The sequence below is a fragment of the Equus przewalskii genome, chromosome 3 (genome assembly GCF_037783145.1).
Source record: "Equus przewalskii isolate Varuska chromosome 3, EquPr2, whole genome shotgun sequence".
Classification (NCBI taxonomy): Eukaryota; Metazoa; Chordata; class Mammalia; order Perissodactyla; family Equidae; genus Equus; species Equus przewalskii.
This window is the reverse complement of record NC_091833.1, coordinates 5,596,480-5,619,557: the sequence shown is the minus strand read 5'-3', so window position 1 is coordinate 5,619,557 and position 23,078 is coordinate 5,596,480. Positions and strand designations below refer to the sequence as shown.

The 23,078-nt window shown below is 42.1% G+C and overlaps 1 protein-coding gene across 7 annotated transcripts in view; it reads right to left on the bottom strand.

Moving 5' to 3' along the window:
* Window positions 1–23,078, bottom strand: part of CHD9 (chromodomain helicase DNA binding protein 9) — a 230,703-nt gene that overhangs the window by 174,325 nt on the left and 33,300 nt on the right. For 2 of the 7 annotated variants that reach the window (XM_070613639.1, XM_070613645.1), the window contains exon 1: window positions 5,444–5,772. The exons of 4 other annotated variants lie outside the window; for them this stretch is intronic. The gene's annotated coding sequence lies outside the window, so the exon portion shown is untranslated. Of the gene's footprint in view, window positions 1–5,203; window positions 5,773–23,078 lie in introns of those variants that run through there. One more of the 7 variants, XM_070613644.1, reaches the window with a different exon arrangement.

Here is a 23,078-nt window from a genome sequence, read left to right as displayed (position 1 = left end):
TTGAAATTACTCGTTAAAAAAGTTTTAAAGTATAATAAAAGAAATATTAAACGCTTAGTTAACTTCACTCAATAATGCCAAAGTATAAAAGAAACATCAGTATCTACAGTTATTCAATAAATAATGGCTACTAATGACCTGAATTATAATTTTTATTCATAAGCACTAGAAGCCTCATTAAAAATGATAAATTTAACATCTGGCTGCCTACAAGCTAATAACTTTAAAGAGTGCTACTTCCTGGGAACACCAAGACTACAAGACTTTTCTTTTCTGCACCATCACCCAAATAATATATAAACATATCTAATACTACATTCCAGTTAACTTTTTTCTCAAACCTTCATATCTAATATAATCTATATTAAGAAAGTATCCACAAATAAACTTTCAAAAACTGAACTACATTGCTAAAAAGTAAGATCATTTCAGGTATCAATTTTTCTAGCATAAATATGAAGCTTGCTCCTTCCTCTCAAAACTCTGAATATTTTGGTGTCACACATAGTTACACCTATCCTGACTGAGGCACCTATCAGTCAGGTAAAGGCAGTCCCCACCTTCTGAAACACTTGATTTCTTGCCAAATCTTTCCTCCCCCATATCATCTTCACCTCAGTAAAGCTCATCACCATCTATCTAGTTCCTTAAGCCAGGACCCTGGAGGTCATTTTTGACATCTTTCCTTTAACTCCAATCCATCACAAAGTTAGCGGGCCTTCCCGCTCACCCCCATCTCTTCTTTCTCTGTATTTCAAATCACATCTTTTATATATATCCTTTTCCTTCCTTCACCTCCACAGCTGCTACCCTAGTTCCAGCTACACCATGTCCTATTCTCAGCAATGGTAGTAGTACAACGTCTGCTTTCACTCTTGCCTTTTTCCAATCCATTCTCAATCAAAGTGATTTTTTAAAAAATTTAAATTCAAGCAGATTATTCTTCTGCTTCAAAATCTTCAGTAACTGCAATGTCCTTAGTAAAACACCAAAGTCTTTATCATGCCCTGCAAGGCCATGTGTGGCCTGCTCTCTCTCCATCTCTCCCATTTCATCTTGTGCAGTTTTCCTCTCTTATTACGCTCCTGCCACCCTGAACTTCTTTCATTTCTTCCAAGATATTAAGCTCTCTCTTCCCTTCATACATATTTGTCTCTCTTCCAGGAACTTTGCTCCCTATCTGGATTCTTATTCTTTATGCCTTGACTTAAATATCACCACTTGAGAGAGGCCTTCTCTGACCACACCATCTAAAATCCTCATTTTTCTCTCTCCTAGCACTCTGTTCTCTTCCTTTATTTAATTCATCACAAGTTATAATTTTACATTTGTTTATTTACTTGTTCATTATCAGTTTCTTCTATTAGACTATAGATTCTACAAAGGTGAGGATCACTTAATACATTTATTATATTACATATAAAAAATTAATAAAGGGATCACTTAATAAATCTGTTTAATGAATTAATGGATGTGAATGACCCAGAGTCCAGAGGATAAATTATAGGTCAAAGTGACTTCCCCTCCTCTGGGTCTCCTGTTATCACTTGATCAGCTTTCCAACTGTTTCTAAAAGGGAGGAGCAAAAAGTGTTCCTACAAACTTAAAGGCAATACAACAGAGGGAATGTCTAGAAGTTGTACATAATATGTCAAATAAGTGAGACAAATAATAATGTTATGACCTCACAGGAAGGTGAAATCCCTAAGGGCTACAATGACAGGAGATGACTTTACTCACAAAGTGGAATTTGCCCTGAGTATTCACAGACTGATAAAATTCAGAGAGGTGGAATGTATGAGAGTGAAGCCCAAGCAAGGAAATAAACAGAGATACAAAGTGGTAGAAGATAGTTATAAAATTGGAATGTGGCAACTTATACTTACAAAGTAAATAAGTGTAAAAAGCTAAATCTTCTATCATTATGAAATCTGTATTGTGTTAAGACAATTATGTTAAGACCACAACAGCTACAAAACAATTAAAAGGTTACAATAAAATCATTCTATCTTCTCAGCATCCATAAAGTTCTTGATTCCAATTTTTGGCTTTTAAAGTTTTTCAAACATTTAGAACACGTTCTCATAGTTTTCATAATTCATTTTCACTCTGATCAACTGCCTCAACTTCCCACATTCTTACCTATGTTCTTTATTCACTATACCGATACCTGACAAAATTTCCCAGTAGGTCTATTATTTCAGTCACATTTATTTTTCCTTTTTAGACTTTGACTTCTCTAGGATTTCATTTACCCCCTCTGTCAAAGTGTTTAGTTTGCTTTTTTTCTATTGCATTTACATTAATGATCAACACATCTAACTCTTTAGAAAATTTAAAATGTTCACACGTACCAAAATTTTCATTTTAGTATTGATAGAAGCTTCAACAGATTTTACTTCTAAGTCTGTAATGCTACTTCGCTTGCTGCCTTTAAATTTATAAAACATTAAGCCCCTCCTTCAGTTCTATCTTGTTTCCAGGAGTAAACTGCCAAAGTCTAGTTCAATGCCTTATAGAAGGCATTCAATTACATCAGATAAGGGGTTTGGAGCTAAAAGTTTCCTTTTTTCTTTTTTAAAGATTGGCCCTTTAGCTAACAAGTGTTGCCAATCTTTTTTTTTTCCTGCTTTATCTCCCCAAATCCCCACGGTACATAGTTGTATATCTTAGTCGCAGGTCCTTCTAGTTGTGGTATGTGGGACACTGCCTCAACGTGGCCTGACGAGCGGTGCCATATCTGCGCCCAGGATTCGAACCGGCAAAACCCTGGGCTGCCACAGCGGAGCGCATGAACTTAACCACTCAGCCACAGGGCTGGCTCTTTTTTTTTTTTTTTTTTAAAGATTTTATTCTTTCTTTTTCTCCCCAAAGCCCCTGGTACACAGTCATGTATTTTTAGTTGTGGGTCATTCTAGTTGTGGCATGTGGGACGCCGCCTCAGCGTGGCTTGATGAGCGGGGCCATGTCAGCACCCAGGATTCCAACTGGCGAAACCCTGGGCCGCCAAAGCGGAGCAGGAGAACTTAACCACTCAACCATGGGGCCAACCCCCAAAACTTCCAAGTTGAAAATTCTATAATTTTGTTAATCTTACTTGTCATAGACTTTTTCCACTGACAACACTGCTTTCTTATCTTTATTCATACCCATCCATTAGCATTATTCTTTTAAAACCATTTTCAGGTAAGGCCAAAAACTCTACCACTATTTGTTTCAAAACTTCTGCCTTTTCTTAAATCCAAATATAATTTTTGTATTTCAGAGGTCAGATCTCATGCAATACTCAGTATCACGGAATTGTAAAACTGGAGAAAACTAGAGCTCAGAGGTTAGGAAACCTGACTATAGCTACACAGCTGGCGAAGCCACCAAGTCCTGATTCTCTCCAATCAGCACTCCTTCCAAGTCAAGGCGGCTTTCCTGGTTACATCAACACGTTTTCTTCCTAATGCTATTGCTTATGTTCTTCTAAGAATATCATCTTCTCCTGGTTAATCAATCACAAGCTTCTTGTTTTTTAACTCTACAATATCCACCCACTCTCCTGAGACTGCTCAGGGATGACAGATACCTCAAGCAAATCTGAAAGGCAACTACTTTTTTTCCCCCAGAGCATTTCATGTATATTATTATATGATCTGTAGTTTATAGGAAACTCCCCAAGGACTGAGACCTGCCAATACTTTGTAGTACACTATAACTATTTAAGGTGAGGTGTTAAAGCAATAAAAGCAGAAACAGAAAAGTCTTGGAAGATACATAATACAGGTTTAACTTGCTTGGAGCAATAGTTGTTTTTCATTTAACAAGTATTTATCAAATATGTGTCATATGGAAAGCTCTGTGCTGCCTGCTCTTAGCAAAAAGTCACATTTAAATTCAGGTTCTGTAAATCCAACAGAAAAGAAGAAACCCTATGTTCATCCTTTTGCATTGCAAAAAACAAAAACAGAAACACACCCACACAACACACAACTCCCTCTGCAATGTGGAATCCGCCCTTAGGTTCACCTCCTGTACGTTCAAATGTTTACAGATGTAGTGTTCGTCTAAACAGTACCTGTACAAGTAGGCACAGAGTTGAGGCGGAGTAGCATTACACAAGATAAGCCGTCTTTTCTGTTCAGGATCCTAGCTAGTTAAGTAGAACTGGAGAGTTTAAAATCAGAGTAAAGGAAACTGTCAAAAGTAGCATGCAAGACTGAGAAACTAAACTGATAGTAATTTTATTAATGAGCATAAACTTTATTTAATACAGAGGAATTCTGAGGTAGTTACGAGTATTTCACATAAATGGATAAAAGTCACAATAGTGTCAAATCCCAGACTTCCAGGAAACCGTGCAACACTGTTAGCATTACGATTAAGAAAAAATAGCCTACTTTGTTCTGAGAAGTTTTATTTTTCTTAAAAAAAAAAAAAAAGGCAAAACAAAACCAAAAAAGGAACACACAGAAACCACTCTGAACTGGCGACTGCGACAGGCAAGTAAGACACCCTGGCTTTCCGGGTCGTGCTTGGCTTTGGGATGGATGTCCGCGAAGAGAGCCCTGGAACCACCCATCACGTCCCACACCCAGCGCCCAAGGAAGCGGCAGCAGACGGAGGCCGGCGGGGTCGGGCCGCTGCAGACGCGGAGGTCCGGGGGACTCCCCGGCGGGGCGAAGGAGCCCCGGGCAGACAGCGCGCCCGGCAGCCGGGAGGCCAGGCCCGGGAGAGCACCGGGGGCATGTGGGCTCGGGTCACCCAGCGCCCGCGCGGGACGCCCTGCCACGGGTCACGGAGACGAGACGGCGGGCGGGCGGGCGGGGAGGAGGCTGCGGGATGGAGGGAAGCCCGACCCCGGGAGGGAAGCGAACAGACGGAGAGGCCCCGACCTCCCGCGGGGCGGGGGGGGGGGGGGGGAAGGCCTGCCCACCCACGCCCTGCCCGCCCTGCCCGCGCCTCCGTTCGACGCAACAGGCGCGGCGGCCGGGTCCCGACCCCGGGCTCTGCGGGCCGGGGGGCGGGGGCAGCCGCCCGCAGCCATGACAGGCGCGGGGCGGACCATGGGCTGGCTGGGCCGCACGTGCGGGCAGCGCCCCCGCCCCGGCCGCCCCGGCCTCCCCGCGCGCCCGCCCGCCGCCCCCGGGCAGGCCCCTCACCTCCCGCGGCCCGGCCCGGCCCGACCCCCGGCCGAGCGGCGGCGGCACGTACTCACCGCCGCCCGCGGGCTCCCCGGCTTCGCCATGGCTGAGGCGCCCCCGCCGCCCCCCGCCTCGACCGAGACTGACACGCGCGGCTGGCCGGGCGGGGGCGGCCTCCGGCGACCACCCAGCTGACAGAACCCGCCCCCGCCTCTCTCCACCAGTTGAGCAGCGGCCGCTGCCCCGAGGCGCCCCCGAGCTTCCTCCTCCCGCCTCGGCGGCGGGTGGCAGCGCCGGGCGGCGGCGGCACTTACCGGTGGCGCGGCCAGGCCCCCCTGTCAGCGCGGGGCCGGGCGGGAGAGGAGGGAGGAGGGAAGGGGCACCGCCTCCCCGCGCCGCCGCGCACCCGCTGATTGGCCCCGTTCACTCCCCCAGCGCGACCCCACCAGCCCCTGCGAGCGGCACTCCGGCAGCACCGGCGCGCCATTTGCATATTTGTGCCCGCGCCGCTGATTGGCCCGGGCTCGGAGGGGCGGCTGTGACCGCGGCCGCTCCCGCCGCCGCTCCGGCTGCGTCGGGCGACCCCGGGGGGAGGATGCCCCTCTCCGCGCCCTTGCCCTCGCGGCGGGGCCCGACCGCGGGCGGAGGGCGGCGGGAGGCGGGGTCGCCGCCCTGCTCCAACATGGCCCCGCCGCGCCGCCGACCCAATCGCCGCTGCGGTTACTCCAGCAGCCCCGGGCGGCCTCGGGGCGGGGAAGTGCTGGGGCCGGGCGCCCTCTGGCCGGAGCGCGGGGCAGTGCAGTGGCCCGGACTCCCCTCGCCGCCCAGCCGCGGCCGCCACGTCAGGCCGCGCCCTCGCGGCGGCCTCTCCCTCCCCGCCGCCACGTCAGTCCCGCCAGGCACGCCCCGGCCGCGCGCTGACCAGTGGCGGGGTCGCCGCCGAGGTCACTCACGCGCTGTGCATCTCCCCGCCAGCCCGGGACCGCCGAGGAACGACGAGGCTTTTCAAACGGCCGTGGTTTCGGACCCACGTTCTCCTTTCGTGCCGCGACCCGGATGACACAGCCTGTGCCGTGAAATCGGGAGCCAGGAGAGTGCCGCGGCGATGATGCAGCGATTCCGTCCAGGTGCCGAGCACCTGCCGCGGAGAAGGCGCCGGGGAGACGCAGCCCCGAGTCCTGATCTAGACAGAGCGCGCGGGTCTCAACAGCGGACAGCTGGGGCTGACACCTCGTCTCCCCGAGGTTCCGGCCCCCGTTGTAAACTGCACAGCTATGAGAGGAAAGAAAGAACAAACGAAAAAAGGAAACAAACAAAAAAAAAGACGGAGAGGGCGACACTGGTCCGGGAGGAGGGGGCATACTGGAAAACCACTGGCCCACGAAGGTGTACGGACACCTGGGTTCCCTCTTGCTCTGTCAGTAATTAACTGAGTGACCTACATTATATCATAACATGACCCAGGGCCTCGGTTTTCCCTTCTGTAAAATGAAGGGGCTGGACAAATTTTCTAAAAGCCTTCTAGCTCTAAAATTCTATGGGACTCTTTTTCAGGCCCTGAGCTGGCTTTAATACCTAACTAAAGCTTTAAAATCCGTATCAGAATGAGAGAGAGACAAAATAATCGAATGTTAGAACTCCAGTCAGTCCATCTTATGGTTGTTCGAAACTGTTTACAGTTTCAAATCCAGAGTGGGTGATATTTAACATCCACCTTACAGTTGACAGAAATCTCTTGAATTTCCGTCTCCCCAAAGAAGCATAGAGCAATGTCACCGTGCTTGTTTATGCCTGACCAGCATGGAATGGCTGCGGTATACAGAGAGCTAGTTGCCAAGTAATTTCATTCTTCATATTCCCCATGAAGGCCCTCCAGGGTAGATAACACATTTCTGTTTAGCTGAGATACTGAAGGGGCTGGGAGGAAACCCTGCTGAGAGAGAAGTTACAAGTACAGCTTTGATTCCCCTCAAGGATACTTAATAACAACCACATATTGGATAAGAATGCACAGAAACAGTTCATCTCCGAGCTCCCTACACTACTTCTTATTTAAATATTGCTTTAGTCTGCAAATTCAACCTGTTGAGTCCAACTTAAGGCCAGTAGCATCTCATTTTTCTGGCATCATGGGAGAATAAAAAAATTCCATGTAAATGAAAACTTTAGCTACTTTACAGAACTTTTCTCCCCAAGAAAACTTGTTTTCAATACAGCCCTTTGAAAATTACTTTCACTTGGTGATTAAGGAGCATCATTATCAACATTATTGTATTCTGTCAAGACTAATGAATGCCCTCAGAAGTATGTAGATCTATTTGTCCCTATAATAAATGGCCTCTAGAATGCTGTTTTTATGATTATTTTAAACTGACATCTGCCTTTTAATATGTCTCCTTTCTTAGTCTGGGCTGACACTTCTCCATTCTTCAACCTAACCTTCTTTCCTTTTTTTTTTTAATGCTTCTCTTCTCCAATGAATTTAGACATAGATAAACTTTCATTAGTTTAGACACTCACATTTTAAGTAAAGATTTTCTGTGGGGTCTTCCTGTCGGTTAAGTACATGAGTTTTTGTGACATCTATTTTGACTGCTCAGTGACTGGTTTTCTCTTATTTCTTAAATCTTAGTGGTATTTTGGCAACTAAGATTTCTGAATATGTGCACTCTGGAAAAGCTATTGAAAAGGATAGCTCTACACCCAGAATTTAGAAGCTAGATCAGAAATACTACCCATTGCAATTTAAATTAATAAGAATCAATATCATCAACAACATCAGAATCTAGCAATATTGGGGCCAGCCCCATGGCCTAGTGGTTAAGTTCAGCATGCTCCGCTTCAGTGGCCTGGGTTCACATCTTCAGATCCCGGGTGCAGACCTACACCACTCATCAGCTATGCTGTGGCAGCGACCCGCATAAAAAATAGAGGAAGAGTGGCACAGGTGTTAGCTCAGGGCTAATCTTCCTCAAGCCAAAAAAGAGAAAGACTGGCAACAGATGTTAGCTCAGGGCAAATCTTCCTCAGGGGAAAAAAAAAATCTAGCAACACTGGCCTAGTATTTCCATCAGGCAATGGAATGTACAGAGTCAGGTGGTCTCAATGCTCTCCCAGTCTTCCTATCCCACTCTAGAGTAAAAATGGCTACATTCTTACCCAATGCCTTTCAAACCAAAAAGACTCTCTATCTGCAAACACAATGATTCCAGTCACTAGGAAGCCTGTGCTCTGGCTGTCTATGGAGAACAGAGAGTGGTTTTCCATACCCTGAATGAAGCACTCTATAAGGGTATCCAATAGGTGCCATTTACTGAAATCCAACTAGACCTTGCATGAAGCACTCTACAAGGGTATCCAATAGGCCATTTACCGAAATCCAACTAGACCTTGCATGAAGCACTCTACAAGGGTATCCAACATGTACCATTTACTGAAATCCAACTAGACTTTGCATGAAGCACTCTACAAGGGTATCCAATAGGTGCCACTTACTGAAATCTAACTAGACCCAGGCACTGTGTTAAGAGTTTATATTTGTTATGTCATTTTATCTTCACAACCAGTCTGTGAGGAAGGGATTATTTTTCCCATTTTACAGATGAAGAGGGTCCAAAATCTTGCCCTGGTTACACAATCATCGAGTGGCAGAGATAGGATGCAAACTTAGAACTGATTGATCCTAAAGCCTATACCTATTAACCATTATACTACATCCTTCCCTTCAGCCCTAGTTTCCAATTCTACATTTATCAAGCAATCTTTTAGTAACTAATTTGGCACCTTGTAAGTGGGAATTCCCTGTACAGGCATTTTGGTAGAGGCCACCAAAAAAGCAATGTCCCAAAATGTATATATCAAGCTTGGCATTTTCTTGCAAGTTTGAGGAATATGAACCAATGTTCTGGTACCTGTTCACTTTTGGGGGAACTGATACAATCAAGATCCTAAACCTGCAAGACTAAGGATTACACCCTACCTCAGTGAGAACTGTAGTAGTGATACCCACAGAACAGTCAAAACAACCTTGAAAAAGAAGAAAGTTGGAAGACTCACACCTGCTGATTTAAAAACTCACCACAAAGCCACAGTGACTGAGAAAGTGTGATACTGGCATAAGGATAGACAGATGGATCAATGGACTAGAATAGAGAGCCTAGAAAAAAAACCTTTACATTTATGGTCCATTGATTTTCAACAAAAGTGCCAAGACATTTAAATCGAGAAAGACAACTGGATATACAAATGCTAGAGAATGAAGTTGGATCCCTACCTCACGCTATACACAAAAAAATAAATCAAAAGGGATCATAGACCTAAATGTAAGAGGTAAAACTATAAAACTCTAAGAGGAAAACATAGGAACAAATCTTCTGGATCTTGGGTTAGGCAACGGTTTCTTATACATGACACCAAAAGCACAAGCAACAAAATATAAATTGGACTTGATTAAAATTAAAAACTTGCACAAGCAACCAAAGAAAAAATAGATAAATTGAACACGAAAATAGAACACCTTTTGTGCTTCAAAGGACACCATTAAGAAAGTGCAAAGACAGACACCAGAATGACAGAAAATATTTGCAAATTGTATATCTGATAAGAGTCTAGTATCCAGAATGTATAAAGAGCTCTTACAACTCAACAATAAAAAGACAAATAACCCAATTTAAAAATGGGCAAAGTCACTCTCGCCACTCCTATTCAACACAGTACTCAAGGTTTTGGCCAGAGCAATTAGGCAAGAAAAAGAAATAAAAGGTATCCAAATTGGAAAGGAAGAAGTGAAACTCTTGCTCTTTGCAGATAACATGATGCTACATATAGAAAACATTAAAGAATCCACCAGAGGGGCTGACCCCGTGGATGAGTGGTTAAGTTTGCATGCTTCGGCGGCCCAGGGTTTAGCTGGTTCAGATCCTGGATACAGAATTAGCACCACTCATCAAGCCATGCTGAGGCGGCATCCCACAAACCAGAGCCAGAAAGACCTACAACTAGAGTATACAACTACGTACTGCAGGGCTTTGGGGAGAAGAAGAAGAAGAAAGGCAAAAGATGTTAGTTCAGGGCCAATCTTTAAAAAAAAAAAAAAAAAAAGAATCCACCAGAAAGCTATTAGAAATAATCAACAACTACAGCAAAGTTGCAGGGTAAAAAATCAACTTACAAAAATCAGTTGCATTTCTATACACTAATAATGAACTACCAGAAAGAGAACTCAAGAATACAATCCCATTTACAATCACAACAAAGAGAATAAAATATCTAGGAATAAATATAACCAAGAAGGTGAAAGATCTATACACTGAAAACTATAAGACATTATTGAAAGAATTGATGATAACATAAAGAAATGGAAAGATATTCTATGCACATGGATTGGAAGAAGAAACATAGTTAAAATATCCATACTACCTAAAGCAATCTACAGATTCAGTGCAATCCCAATCAGAATCCCAATGACAGTCTTCACAGAAATAGACCAAGAAATCCTAAAATTTATGTGGAACAAGAAAAGACCCTGAATAGCCAAAGAAAACCTGAGAAAAAAGAAAAAAGCTGGAGGTATCACAATCCCTTACTTCAAAATATAATATAAAGCTATAGTAATCAAAACAGCACGGTACTGGCACAAAAACAGACACACAGATCAATGGAACAGAACTGAAAGCCCAGAAATAAAACCATACATCTATGGACAGGTAATCTTCGACAAAGGAGCCAAGAACATACAATAGAGAAAGGAAAGTCTCTTCAATAAATGGTGTTGGGAAAACTGGACAGCTGCATGCAAAAGAATAAAAGTAGACCATTATCTTATACCATGCGCAAAAATTAACTCAAAATGGATTCAAGATTGAATGTAAGACCTGAAACCATAAAACTCCTGGAAGAAAATATAGACAGTGCACTCTTTGACATCGGTCTCAGCAGCACCTTTTCAAATACCATTTCTACTTAGGCAAGGGAAACAAAAGAAAAAATAAACAAATGGGACTACATCAGACTAAAAAGCTTCTGCAAGGCAAAGGAAATCATAAACAAAACAAAAAGACAACTCACCAACTGGGAGAAAATATTTACAAATCATATATCTGACAAGGGGTTAATTTCCAACATATATAAAGAACACATACAGCTCAACAACAAAAAGACAAACAACCCAATCAAAAAATGGGCAGAGGATATGAACAGACATCTTTCCAAAGAAGATATACAGATGGCCAACAGGCACATGAAAAGATATTCGATGTCACTAATGATTAGAGAAATGCAAATCAAAACTACAATGAGATATCACCTCACACTCATCAGAATGGCTATAATTAACAAGATGAGAAATAATAAGTGTTGGAGAGGATGTGGAGAAAAGAGAATCCTCATTCACTGCTGGTGGGAATGCAAACTGGTGCAGCCACTATGGAAAACAGTAGGAGATGTCTCAAAAAATTAAAAAGAGAAATACTATATGATCCAGCTATCCCAGTACTGGGTATTTATGAAAAGAACATGAAATCAACAATAAAAAGAGATCAATGCCCGCCTATGTTCAATGCAGCATTATTCACAATAGTTAAGACATGGAAGCAACCCAAGTCCCCATCAACTGATGAATGGATAAAGAAGATGTGATATATACAACGCAATACTACTCAGCCATAAAAAAAGACAAAATCGTCCCATTTGCAACAACATGGATGGACCTTGAGGGTATAAGGGTATAAGCAAAATAAGCTAGACAGAGAAAGACAAAGACAGTATGATTTCACTTATATGAGGAAGATAGACAGATAAAGAGAACAGATTAGTGGTTACTAGAGGGGAAAGGGGTTAAGGGATGGGTGAAAGGGGCAAAGGGCACATATGTATGGTGATGGATAAAAACTAGACTATTGGTGGTGAGCACGATGCAGTCTATACAGAGATTTATAAATAATAATGTACACCTGAAATTACACAATGTTATAAACCAACATGAACTCAATAAAATTTTTTTAAAAGACAGCAAAAAAATTTTTTAATTAAAAACAATGGGCAAAGTATTTTCGAATGGACATTTCTCCAATGAAGTTATATAAATAGCCAATACGCACATGAAAAGCTGCAGAACATCATTACTTATTAAAGAAATGCAAATCAAAACCACAATGAGATACCATTTCACATCCATTAGGATGGCTATAATAAAAAAGACAGGCGGGGGGCCGGCCTGGTGGCACACTGGTTAAGTTCACATGTTAGGCTTCGGCGGCCTGGGGTTCGCAGGTTCGGATCCTGGGTGCGGACATGGCACCGCTTGGCAAGCCATGCTGTGGTAGGCATCCCACATATAAAGTAGAGGAAGATGGACGCAGATGTTAGCTCAGGGCTAATCTTCCTCAAAAAAAGTAAATTAAATAAATAAAAAAATAAAATAAAAGGCAATAACAAGTGTTGATGAGGATATGGAGAAATTGGAACCCTCATACATTGCTGGTGGGAATGTAAAATGGTACAAGCCATTTTGGAAACAGTTCTTTGAAAAGTTAAAACATAGTTATTGACCCAGCAACCCAAAAGAAATGAAAACATATGTCCACACAAAAACTTGCATACAAATGTTCATAGCAGCACTATTCATAATAGCCCAAAAGCAGAAACAACCCAAATGTTGAACGGATAAACAAAAGTGGTATATCCCTTCTATGGAAAATTATTCAGCCACCAAAAGCATTAAGTGCTGACACATACTACAAAACAGGGATGAACTTTGAAACATTATGCAGAGTGATAAAAGCCAGATACAAAAGGCCACATTGTATGATTCCATTTATATGAAAGGTCCTGAATAAGCAAACCTTTAGAGACACAAAGTAGATTAGTGGATGCCTAGGGCTGGGTTGGAGGGGAGGGGATGAATAATGGAGAATGATTGCTAATAGGTACTTTTTGGGGGTGATGAAAGTGTTCTAAAATTAGACTGTGGTGATGGTTGCACAACTCTGTGGATATACTAAACACCAGTGAAGTGCAAATTTTTTGGTAAGTAAGTACTATCTCAATAAAGCTATTAAAAAAAGTGATGCCTAGCCAGCAACTTCCAACTCTGTTATAGTATTACATTCACTGAATCCATATATATACATATACATATACATATACATATACATATATATACATACATATATGAACATATGTTGAGACAAAAGGAACAGACATTTTCAGTATATTTATCAAATTAGTTACGCAGCAAATAATTTTTTAAAATCCGAAGATTATTGCAGTGGCACTATTATTTCTCATATTGGGCTCACCAGTTTTGTGACTTCGGTATAATTTACTTAATTTACAAGCATTTAAATACCTACACCATGTATATGTACCAGGCTGGGTGCTATGTCAGCTTCAGAAGAAGGGATTATTATTCCCATATAAAAATAATAAATTATTAATAATAAATATTGAACAAATGTGCGTGTATAAAACACCTTCTTACTCATACTTACTGACATTCATTCACAGGTCTCTTTCACAGACCAACAATAAGTACTTATAAATGTTAAGATATGCTTTTTTCATCTTTACACATTTTATGTAGATTCATAATTTAAATGTTTTATGGCTCATTCTATTATGGAATATAACATGCTTTCCATCTTACTGCAATAATGAATAGTAGCTTGAAGAGCGGAGACACTTTTCCACTCTAGGAAAAGAATCTGAGAGGAACTTTAGTTGATTCGGTAGTGAATAAAAAGCAACTTCACGTTAGCCCCTGGGAGCTGTGAAATTGCCTTCACTGGGTGAAGACATAGGTTCTTTCCAGAACAGGAGTGAAGGGATCACTAGAAAGCACTTTAGGCTTCTTTTTCAGGCTCCTGTTCAAGCAAATAGAAAGAGGGCTAGGTAGGCTTTAACTATAGCTTAGAGCACCTCCAAGATCATTTAAAAGCATGTTCAGCACTACTTTCAAATCTAGAGGCTGCTGCTAACAACACCCAAAGGATGTGTTCAGCCAGGCGGTCGCTCTTCAGACTCCTCCTCTTAGGCCTATTTAATCAGAGACAGATCTCAGAGTCACTCAGTTTTATCTAGTTTATCCCCTGCTTTTAGCCAGGAATGTACTTCAAAGCATGATCCTGACTTGACAGTTCAAGTCTTCCACTGTTCTGCTTTTATAAACAGTTGCTTGTGCTAATCTTAAAAGGTCTTCAGGAAAAAGAGGTTTTGCTGTTTTCCTTGGTAAGACATCCCTGAGCATCACTCTCTGTGTGCATCTGCTTCTCTTTGGGTAAGGGAAGCACTCCTGGAGAAGTTACATCTAAATCAGCTTTGGAGTTTCTACAGTTTCCATCAGTCCTTAGGCTGTGTGGTATAGATCAGACATAGCTTTTTAGGCACCACAATACCTGCCACGAGGCGAAAGGACCATATCTCTCTTGTTCATTGTATTCCTAGCACCTCACACTGTACCTGACACTTCACAGATACTCTTTAAATATTTGTTGAATGAATTCACTTTTTATTTATTTTATTTTTTTCTAAAGATTGGCACCTGAGCTAACAACTGTTGCCAATCTTATTTTTTTCCTGCTTTTTCTCCCCAAATCCCCCCAGTACATAGTTGTATATTCCAGTTGTGGGTACTTCTAGCTGTGGCATCTGGGATGCCACCTCAACGTGGCCTGACGAGCAATGCCATGTCCATGCCCAGGTTCTAAACCAGCAAAACCCTGGGCCGCGGAAGCGGAGTGTATGACCTTAACCACTCGGCCATGGGGCCAGCCCCAGACACGTATTTTTCTAATCAACTGGTCTGTTTTATAGGTTTTATGGGCATCTTATTTCAAGAAGAAACGCATCCTGGTGCAATTTAAATCCATCTTGTCTAGTTCAAGTTTCAAAAAAGAAAATTGCACCAGGTTTAACCTCTGAATATTTCTTAACTTGTTTTTCCTCACTAGTTATAGTCCTGACTATAATTTGGTCACCATCTTTCTGTGATCCCATTGGCTAGGTTTCACAGTCCTACTTATGTCTTGGGAAGAGCTTATAAAACTCATATATTACCATTAGGAATAAAATAAATCTTTTAACAATTACTACAATCTTTTTTTTTTTTTTTTTTTAAATAACTGGGTGAGTTTTTTTCTTGCCTCATATGGATTTCTTAAGAAGGGCTTTCTTGGGGCTGGCCTAGTGGCACAGTGGTTAAGTGTGCACGTTCTGCTTCGGCAGACTGGGGTTCGCCAGTTCGGATCCCGGTGCTGACCTATGCACTGCTTATCAAGCCATGCTGTGGCAGGCATCCCACATATAAAGTAGAGCAAGATGGGCATGGATGTTAGCTCAGGCCCAGTCTTCCTCAGCAAAAAGAGGAGGATGGGCGGCAGATGTTAGTCCAGGGCTAATCTTCCTCAAAAAAATAAATAAATGAAAAGAAGGGCTTTCTCATTATCTTTTGAAGTACTCCTATTTTATCAGGACATCATTATCATCTCCTATGTAAAAGCATTTGGGGGTTATTGGAATTCTTGGACATTTTGGTTAAGGATGCATATTACTTACAGTTGTTTTCTTCACATAGAACTCCATGGCTCATTTTATAGAGGATGAGTAACAACATGCCAACCAGGAAAATTAAGTCCAGAATATATGATTGAAAAAATTTTTTAATTTAAGAGCAGAGGGACCTTAAAAAGTTTTGCTGAAAATCAATCAGTGTAGCTTTTTTCTCCGGTTACCACTAGATGTTAAGCAGTTAGTGACCTTACACAATTTAAACAGAAGGCTTGTGTGAAAACAAGGCAGGGAGCTGGGTCTGTTTAAAAAGTTCATAGAAATATTTAGGTCTCTTACAGGCATATATTTGATTTCTCCAACCTTACAGGTATTAGACAAACATCCCACCTTCCAGAAGGTTTGGTTGAGTGGAGACCTCAGAAATAGTAGGTCAGGGAATGAATATCTTCAAAATGAGGCCAGTTCTGCCACAGTGATAGGCTGTATTCAAGTGATGGTTAGCAACAAGATAAAAGACTAAAGAATTAGGCCAAATCCTCCAGATATCAAATATACAATTGAACTTTTTCCTTTTCATGGTTTATCTCAGTGTCACGCAGGATTACCTAACTTTTTCTCATAGTCAGCAATTTTTGGCTAATACTATGGCGCCTTCTTCACCCACCACAGAGTACTCTGGCTCCTAGAGGATACTCCTCTGTGTTTCCTTTGCAGAGCATGCACTATTTGGAAAGAACACACAGAGAGATTTGTGTAAACTATAAGAAAAGCCAGGCTGGCGCTTGCTCGCTATCTGCCACTCCTCTTTCTAGATAAACGAAAGTGACTGCAGTCTTTTCTGTTCCTCAAACACACCACTCTCCTTGTCTGGGGACCTTTTCACCTTCTATTCCCTCTGTCTTATCATTGGTGCAAGGTACAGCTGCTCCTTCAGTTCTTGCAAAAAAAGGCTCCTCAGAGAGGCCTTCTTTGACCCCTAATTAGTCGGTTTCCTTCTTAACACTTATCACAGTCCTGTTTGTGTGTTTATTCTGTCTCCACCCACTAGAAAAAAAGCATCTGGAGGCAGAGACAGGCTCAGTCTTGTTCCTGGAAGTATGCCCAGCATCTAGAACACAGGTGCTCAATAACTGTGTATTATACACCAAATGAACTGTTTGCCCAACATACCTGTAATACTCTGGCAGAAAGAACTGCTGTCATTAGGGGTTATCCCACTTGGTTTTGAAGAAGACACTGGAAGCCTCTATCAGAGATTCTCAAAACTTACTGCAATTAGAATCACCTGGGAAACTTAAAAATTATCTTTGCTTAGACCTAGGCGTGAGGGCTCTCAGGCATCAGTATGTTTTAAAAGCTCTTTGTGTAATTGCTTGTCCAGCCAAGGTAGAAAAATACTGCTCTAAGTGACCCAGGACTCAATATTACCTGACTACTGAGTTCTTACCCTCGAGGTGAGTCCTTCCTGTGTCACTTCTGTTAGGGCAACCCGAAGCTTCTTTAGACTACTCTGTGGTTTCTAAATACCTGCCTCATTATCACGAAGAGGCAGAATTAGGCACAAACCAGATGAAAAATTGACCTTGCAGGAAAGAGAACAGGCATCCAGGTAACCTAGGTTCCTTCATTAGGACCTGTTCTGAGCGCCTCAGACTAAAGGGGGAAAGTTCAGCACCCTTCGCTCTTCCTTCTAAAGGAAAGTCAGGAACAAAGCACTCATTTAGCTGTAGAGGATAGAGGCAATCAATCAATCAAGTACTTGAGCCGCAAATCAAACTAAAAACAAAGCTCCCAAAGGAAAGAAGTGTCCAAATTCCATCGTCTTCTCTGGAGGAAACAGAGACCAAGCAGTGGTGCGCTCAGAAACACTTGTCCATATTTTTTGTTATGGCAAACTCTAAGCTTTAAGGCCTTACTTAGAACAAGGACCTCTACTTTTTTTTTAAGGAAAAACAATGGTTATTGATTTTTTTCTCAAGCCATTCAATTAACGAACTGGCTTTTTTTCTTTATTGTTCAACTCACCATTAGAGATGTTAACAAAAAATAGGTTAATGCTGAAAGTCAATTGGTTGCCCCTCTGGTTAGAAAAGCCAGAAGACTACAATAAAATGGAGGACACAAGATTAGAAATAGAAATATCTGAGTTACAGTCCAGCCCCTACCACTTGCCAAATGAATGAGTGATCAGCAACTTTTGTTGCCTGTGAAATGAGAATCATAACACCTATGCTGCCTGCCTCACATTGTTACTATTTCTTACAGATAATGTCCGCAACCATTCTCTGAAAATGTTTGCAAATGAAAATTACTGGTTTTCTGTCTTACAGGTGAACTTTAAAGAAAAAAAAAAATCCAGTGGTTACAGTAATTAGACACATTGACCTAGGATATACTATGTGCCCAGCAAAGCGCTGAACAAAAAGACTGTCCACAAGCAATACTTGCTTTGTGACACACTCTCGGCATATCCCCACCATTAGGGAAATTGACTCTGTTAGATCAGAGCAGTAGGTAGATGGACAGAGAAAGCAATTTCCTTTGCAGCAGGAGAAACTCAGCTAAGCCAAGTGCAGAAATAACATGGAAAAATCCACTATTCATTCCCCAAAGTCTGTTTCCACCCCTAGATCTAAAGTTCCTTTCATTCCCCACTGAAGATGTCCAGGCCACGGAAGGGACTATTTAAATTCAGAGGCCCTCTTATCAGTCAAGATGAGGGCAACAAACTTGAACAGCTGTGAGTTAACAAGCTTCCATTCAAGGCTTTCAGGAGACAAGGGGATCTGGAAAGTTGAAAGCAGGTTTGCAGGTGATGCTAGGACAGCTTAAAACAAAAGAACTCCCTTCTAACCTCTGAAGGCTAGAAGCAACCTTAGAGGTTGGTTGAGAAAGTGCTGGGACAGGTATGGGCTGGAATGCTGTGTGGTCCATGCAAGTCTTTAACCTCACCTAGCCTTAGCTTCTTTATTTATTAGTAAAATAGAGACAAAAATATCTCCTTTGTAATGTTAATAATCTGAAGCTTAGAGATGACATACATAAAGTCATCACATATTAGATTATCAATAAATTATAGCTAATTTTTAAATGTCAGTTGAGCGGTTTTCAGACTTGAATGGCAGAGCACCTGGAAGTTGCAGATCACTGTGAAATGCTGACATAATTTACCAAATCACCTAACTAGGAAACGGTTTTTTAGAAGCAAATACAACTATATTGTATATGAGCAATATAGTATCACAAAAAAGAATACATCCGTTCTCCAAAACAAAGAAAGAAAATCCCCCAAAACAAGGTACTGAAATGGGTAATGTGTGAGAATCTTCCCATAATATTGGTTGGCTCCTTGTTGACTTGACTGATGCCTGAGGTTGGCGCCAGCAGCAATGGTAACCAGACAAGCAGTGGCAGGCACAGGGCGAAAAGACCTACCATTCAGATTAGCTGCAGGCTTCACAGAGTTTGCAAACCTCTCCTAATAACACCTTACACTAAAGCTGATAAAATAATTCAATGACTCTGAAACGTTTTTGAAAGCGGGAAATTCTTCACAAAGATTTTTTTTGTTTTTTGATTTGGCAGAAGCTCAAGAATTAAAACACAGAAAAGCAGAGGCCCCAAAGAGAAAACAGAACAAAGGCTCAGCTGCCTTCTGCCAGCCCTGGGATCCCCCGCCCTTCCCCACCCCTCAAAGGCATCTCTGAAGACTCCTGGGCTTGTGGGGTCACATTTTGAAAACCTTAAGTCCAGCCCCTCATTCTGCTGATAAACCCCAAGAGGCTGAGAGATCTACCGAAGGCGGTACAGTGAGTTTGCAAGAGAACCAAGACTAGGACCTAGGCCTCGACTTCCCAGTTCAGCATTTTCTCCCACCCCACCAGGACTACTCAGATGCGACTCGTTTCTCCAAAATAACCCATTGGCTAAATAGATGAGGCAGATCTTGGCGCAGGGGTCAACTCCCTAAAAAAATCTATCTTCTCAAACTGTCAGGTTGATCAGCTGTCTCTCCTTTGCCTACCTTTCCTGTCATGTTCCATGCTGTACCAAAATTATCCGTTTATGTCAGAGATCATAAATTGACCTGCACAGTCTACCTATCTGGAATTAGTTGCCAACATTTAAAAATCAGAAGATTAGGCCTAAAAATTTGGATTTCCAGCTTCTCTTGAAAAATAAGAAAGTCTAGCAACATTGACCTCTCATACCCAATTGATAACAATCCCAAGAGCTGAGTAGAGGATGCACTCCCCAGGGTGGCACAGTCTCCACCAGTCCCTTCCTGTGTGTCCATTACTGTCTTCCCTGTGGGCATTTGAGTTTTGCCCCATGGTCCAAAGCTTATGTCTATAGAAGCATTTTTGAGAATTGAACTTATAGGAACAAAGGTAAACCTAAGATACAGATATAGGGGACAATCTAATTTCAAAAGATGAGGCAAATGCCATCATAAATAATGCTGCTTTCCTGCCTTGATTAAGGAGGAAAATTTCAGAGTTTCCTGACTCGTTTATTTTTCTGAGGGCTATTAAATTAACCATAGACTAATAGAGCTACAAGTGCCAGAAGCGCTTTCCTGTGTGTCCCCATTTATACCACTATCTACAGCACGACTCCAAACGCTCCAAGGCCCTCAGGAGATGCATTATTAAACCACTCATCAGCCTGTTTCCTGCATCCAGGGCACCTCAGTCAGCACTACGGTTAGGAAGAACTGGCTGAGAGCCCCAGGATCTGCCCCAGGACTGGGCAGCATGGGCACGGGGGAGAAACAGGAGCAATTCTTAAGGAGCAGTTCAGTCCAGCAGTGGCCATCAGGCTCCCACGTCACATTCTTCCTCCCTGCACTTCCCAAGATGCGTTATCTCCACATAAACCTCCTCCTGTTCAATCACCTCACCCTCCTTGCTCGTTAGAACTTAAAATATCAGATAAACAAATTCACACAGAAGTTTTAATAGTTGATAACTAAATATTTTTACTTTAGCATTTTAACCTAAAAGAGTATATTACTAAAAATAGAATTTTAGGGATCATGAATAGTTGGTGAAAAGAACATTTGGAGATAAAAATAACTTACCCCTAATTATGCCGCAAAGGAGGAGGTTTATTTACTTTACCCGAAGGGCCACCATTGTATCACCTTCCCTCCACCAGGGCTTTGTTCAAACGCTACTTTTTCACTGAAGCTTTCCGTAACCACTTTAAATCAAAACTGTGACCCTCCCTCCTGCACCCCACTCTCGCTATGGCATTCCCCGCTTTATTTTTCTCCATATCACTTAGCACCATATGATATACTATGTTTTACTCATTTATTTTTTCTCTACCTCCACTAGAACACAAGCTCCACGGAATAAGGCTTCTTGTCTGTCCACTCCATCCTCAGCGCTGTGGCAGTGCTGGCCCATGGTGGTTGTCAATATCTGTTAAATAAATGAACCTGTTATGCCCAAGGCCCAAGGGTGACAATTATTTCAATAGTGAACAGACACAAAGTAGAACTTCTTGATGAGGAGAGTGACTATGTATTTTAAAGTTGGAAGGGGGCTCATAAGTTTTGATGTTGTCTTTCCTTTATGTATGTATCTTTTGGAACGAACATACACATTTCCTTTCCTAAAGATTTTCAAGGATGAGATACGTTCTTCTTTTAAAACAAAAGACTAGAAGAGATGTAGGGCAGTCGATCTGGGAAGCAGGATGCTGAATGAGATGATTTTTTTTTCCAAAATGCTATAGTATAACCACACCATATGTAAGGTGTGGGTGTGGCGTGTGGTGGTGGTGGGGTGTGAGTGTGTGTACGCATAATATGGCAGTTGCATCTTTAACTAGATTATGAACCTTTCTTCTTTTCCTTTGGGCTAACAGTGATGGAGTTCAGCCCTTTATCTGAAATGTGTCCTAGTAAATACATGTAATAAGACCTAATTTGAGAAAGCAGCAGAGGATGTTCCTGGCTACTTACCTCTGCAGCACTGCCTTCCAGCTGTCCTTGGGGAAATAGCTGTTAATCGTTTTTTTGGTGGTATTTATACCTTTTTACTATGCTTCTTTGAATTCCTCAAATAGCACACTTGGAAAACTTTGGTTCATTTCCCAAATACAAACATCATGAAGCCTGAACTTTCTGGTTCAAGTGTTCTAACCTGGCACCAAGGCCAGAACACAAATTGATGGATCCCAGACCACTTTGGAGTCATGGTGGCAACACACGTGCTATTTGTATTGAATTAACTGGCCAGCATGCCGAGCAGTGGTGGGCACAGAAGAACAATGAGAAACAGACCACTGCAGCACAAGAAAATAACCCCTTCAGCAAAGTTCCTATCCCTGTTGTGACCAGAGATATCACCAGCGAAAATTCTAAGATCCAGGGGATGTAAGATTAGGTTTCCAACCCCAGATCAAAGCAGTATAGAATAGAGACAAGGAATGACCCACCTCCTAAGTACCTAAATTATGCAACTTCCCCGACACAACCTCATAGTAGAACCTCAATTCTGGTCTCTATCAAAAGCTGCAAACTATCCTAAAGAACAACATACACAAGGGGCTGGCCCGGTGGTATAGTGGGTAAGTTTGTGTGCTCTACTTTGGTGGCCTGGGGTTTGGATCCTGGGAGAGGACCTGCACACCACTTATCAAGCCACGCTATGGTGGCATCCCACATACAAAACAGAGGAAGACTGGCACAGATGTTAGCTCAGGGCCAATCTTCCTCAAGCAAAAAGAGGTGGATTGGCAAGAAATGTTAGCTCAGGGCCAACCTTCCTTACCAAAAAAAAAAAAAAAGAGTAACACACATACAAGGTTATTCACTGCAGTACCATCAGTAATGACAAAAGTTTGGAAACAATCCAAGTGACCATCTTAGGGGCCTGGTTAACCAAATTATGGAATATCCATACAATAGAATACAAAAAAATCATTTTTGAAAGATGAGAACACTCTTTACGAACTGAACTAGAATGATTTCAAATGAGAAAACCAAGATGTGGAATAACAGAGTATGCCTTCATGAGGGAAAAAGGCAAAACAAGATTACATACATATACCTCTATTTTCTTGTATACATATAAAATATCTCTGGAAGGGTACATAAGACACTTGTAGAAAAGGGCACTGGATAATGGACAAGGTTTGGGAAAGACTCCTCAACATACATCCTTTTGAATTTTGAACCGAACAAATGCAATTCCTACTCAAAATAAATAAAATTAATATTTTAAAGAGAAACAAAATTAAATGAGATTTTAAAAATTAAGCCTTTCTTAATCTCGGGCATATAGAAAAGAGAGTTCCTTGTAACATTTTTGTACCGCTTGCGCAGTTTTGGAATCTTTTTCAAAATAAAAAAGGTTAAAAAAAACCACAAACCTCTGCTCTGGGGTAAGGAGCAGGGAGCCTCGAGCTAGAGGCTGTCAAGAAGGGGAA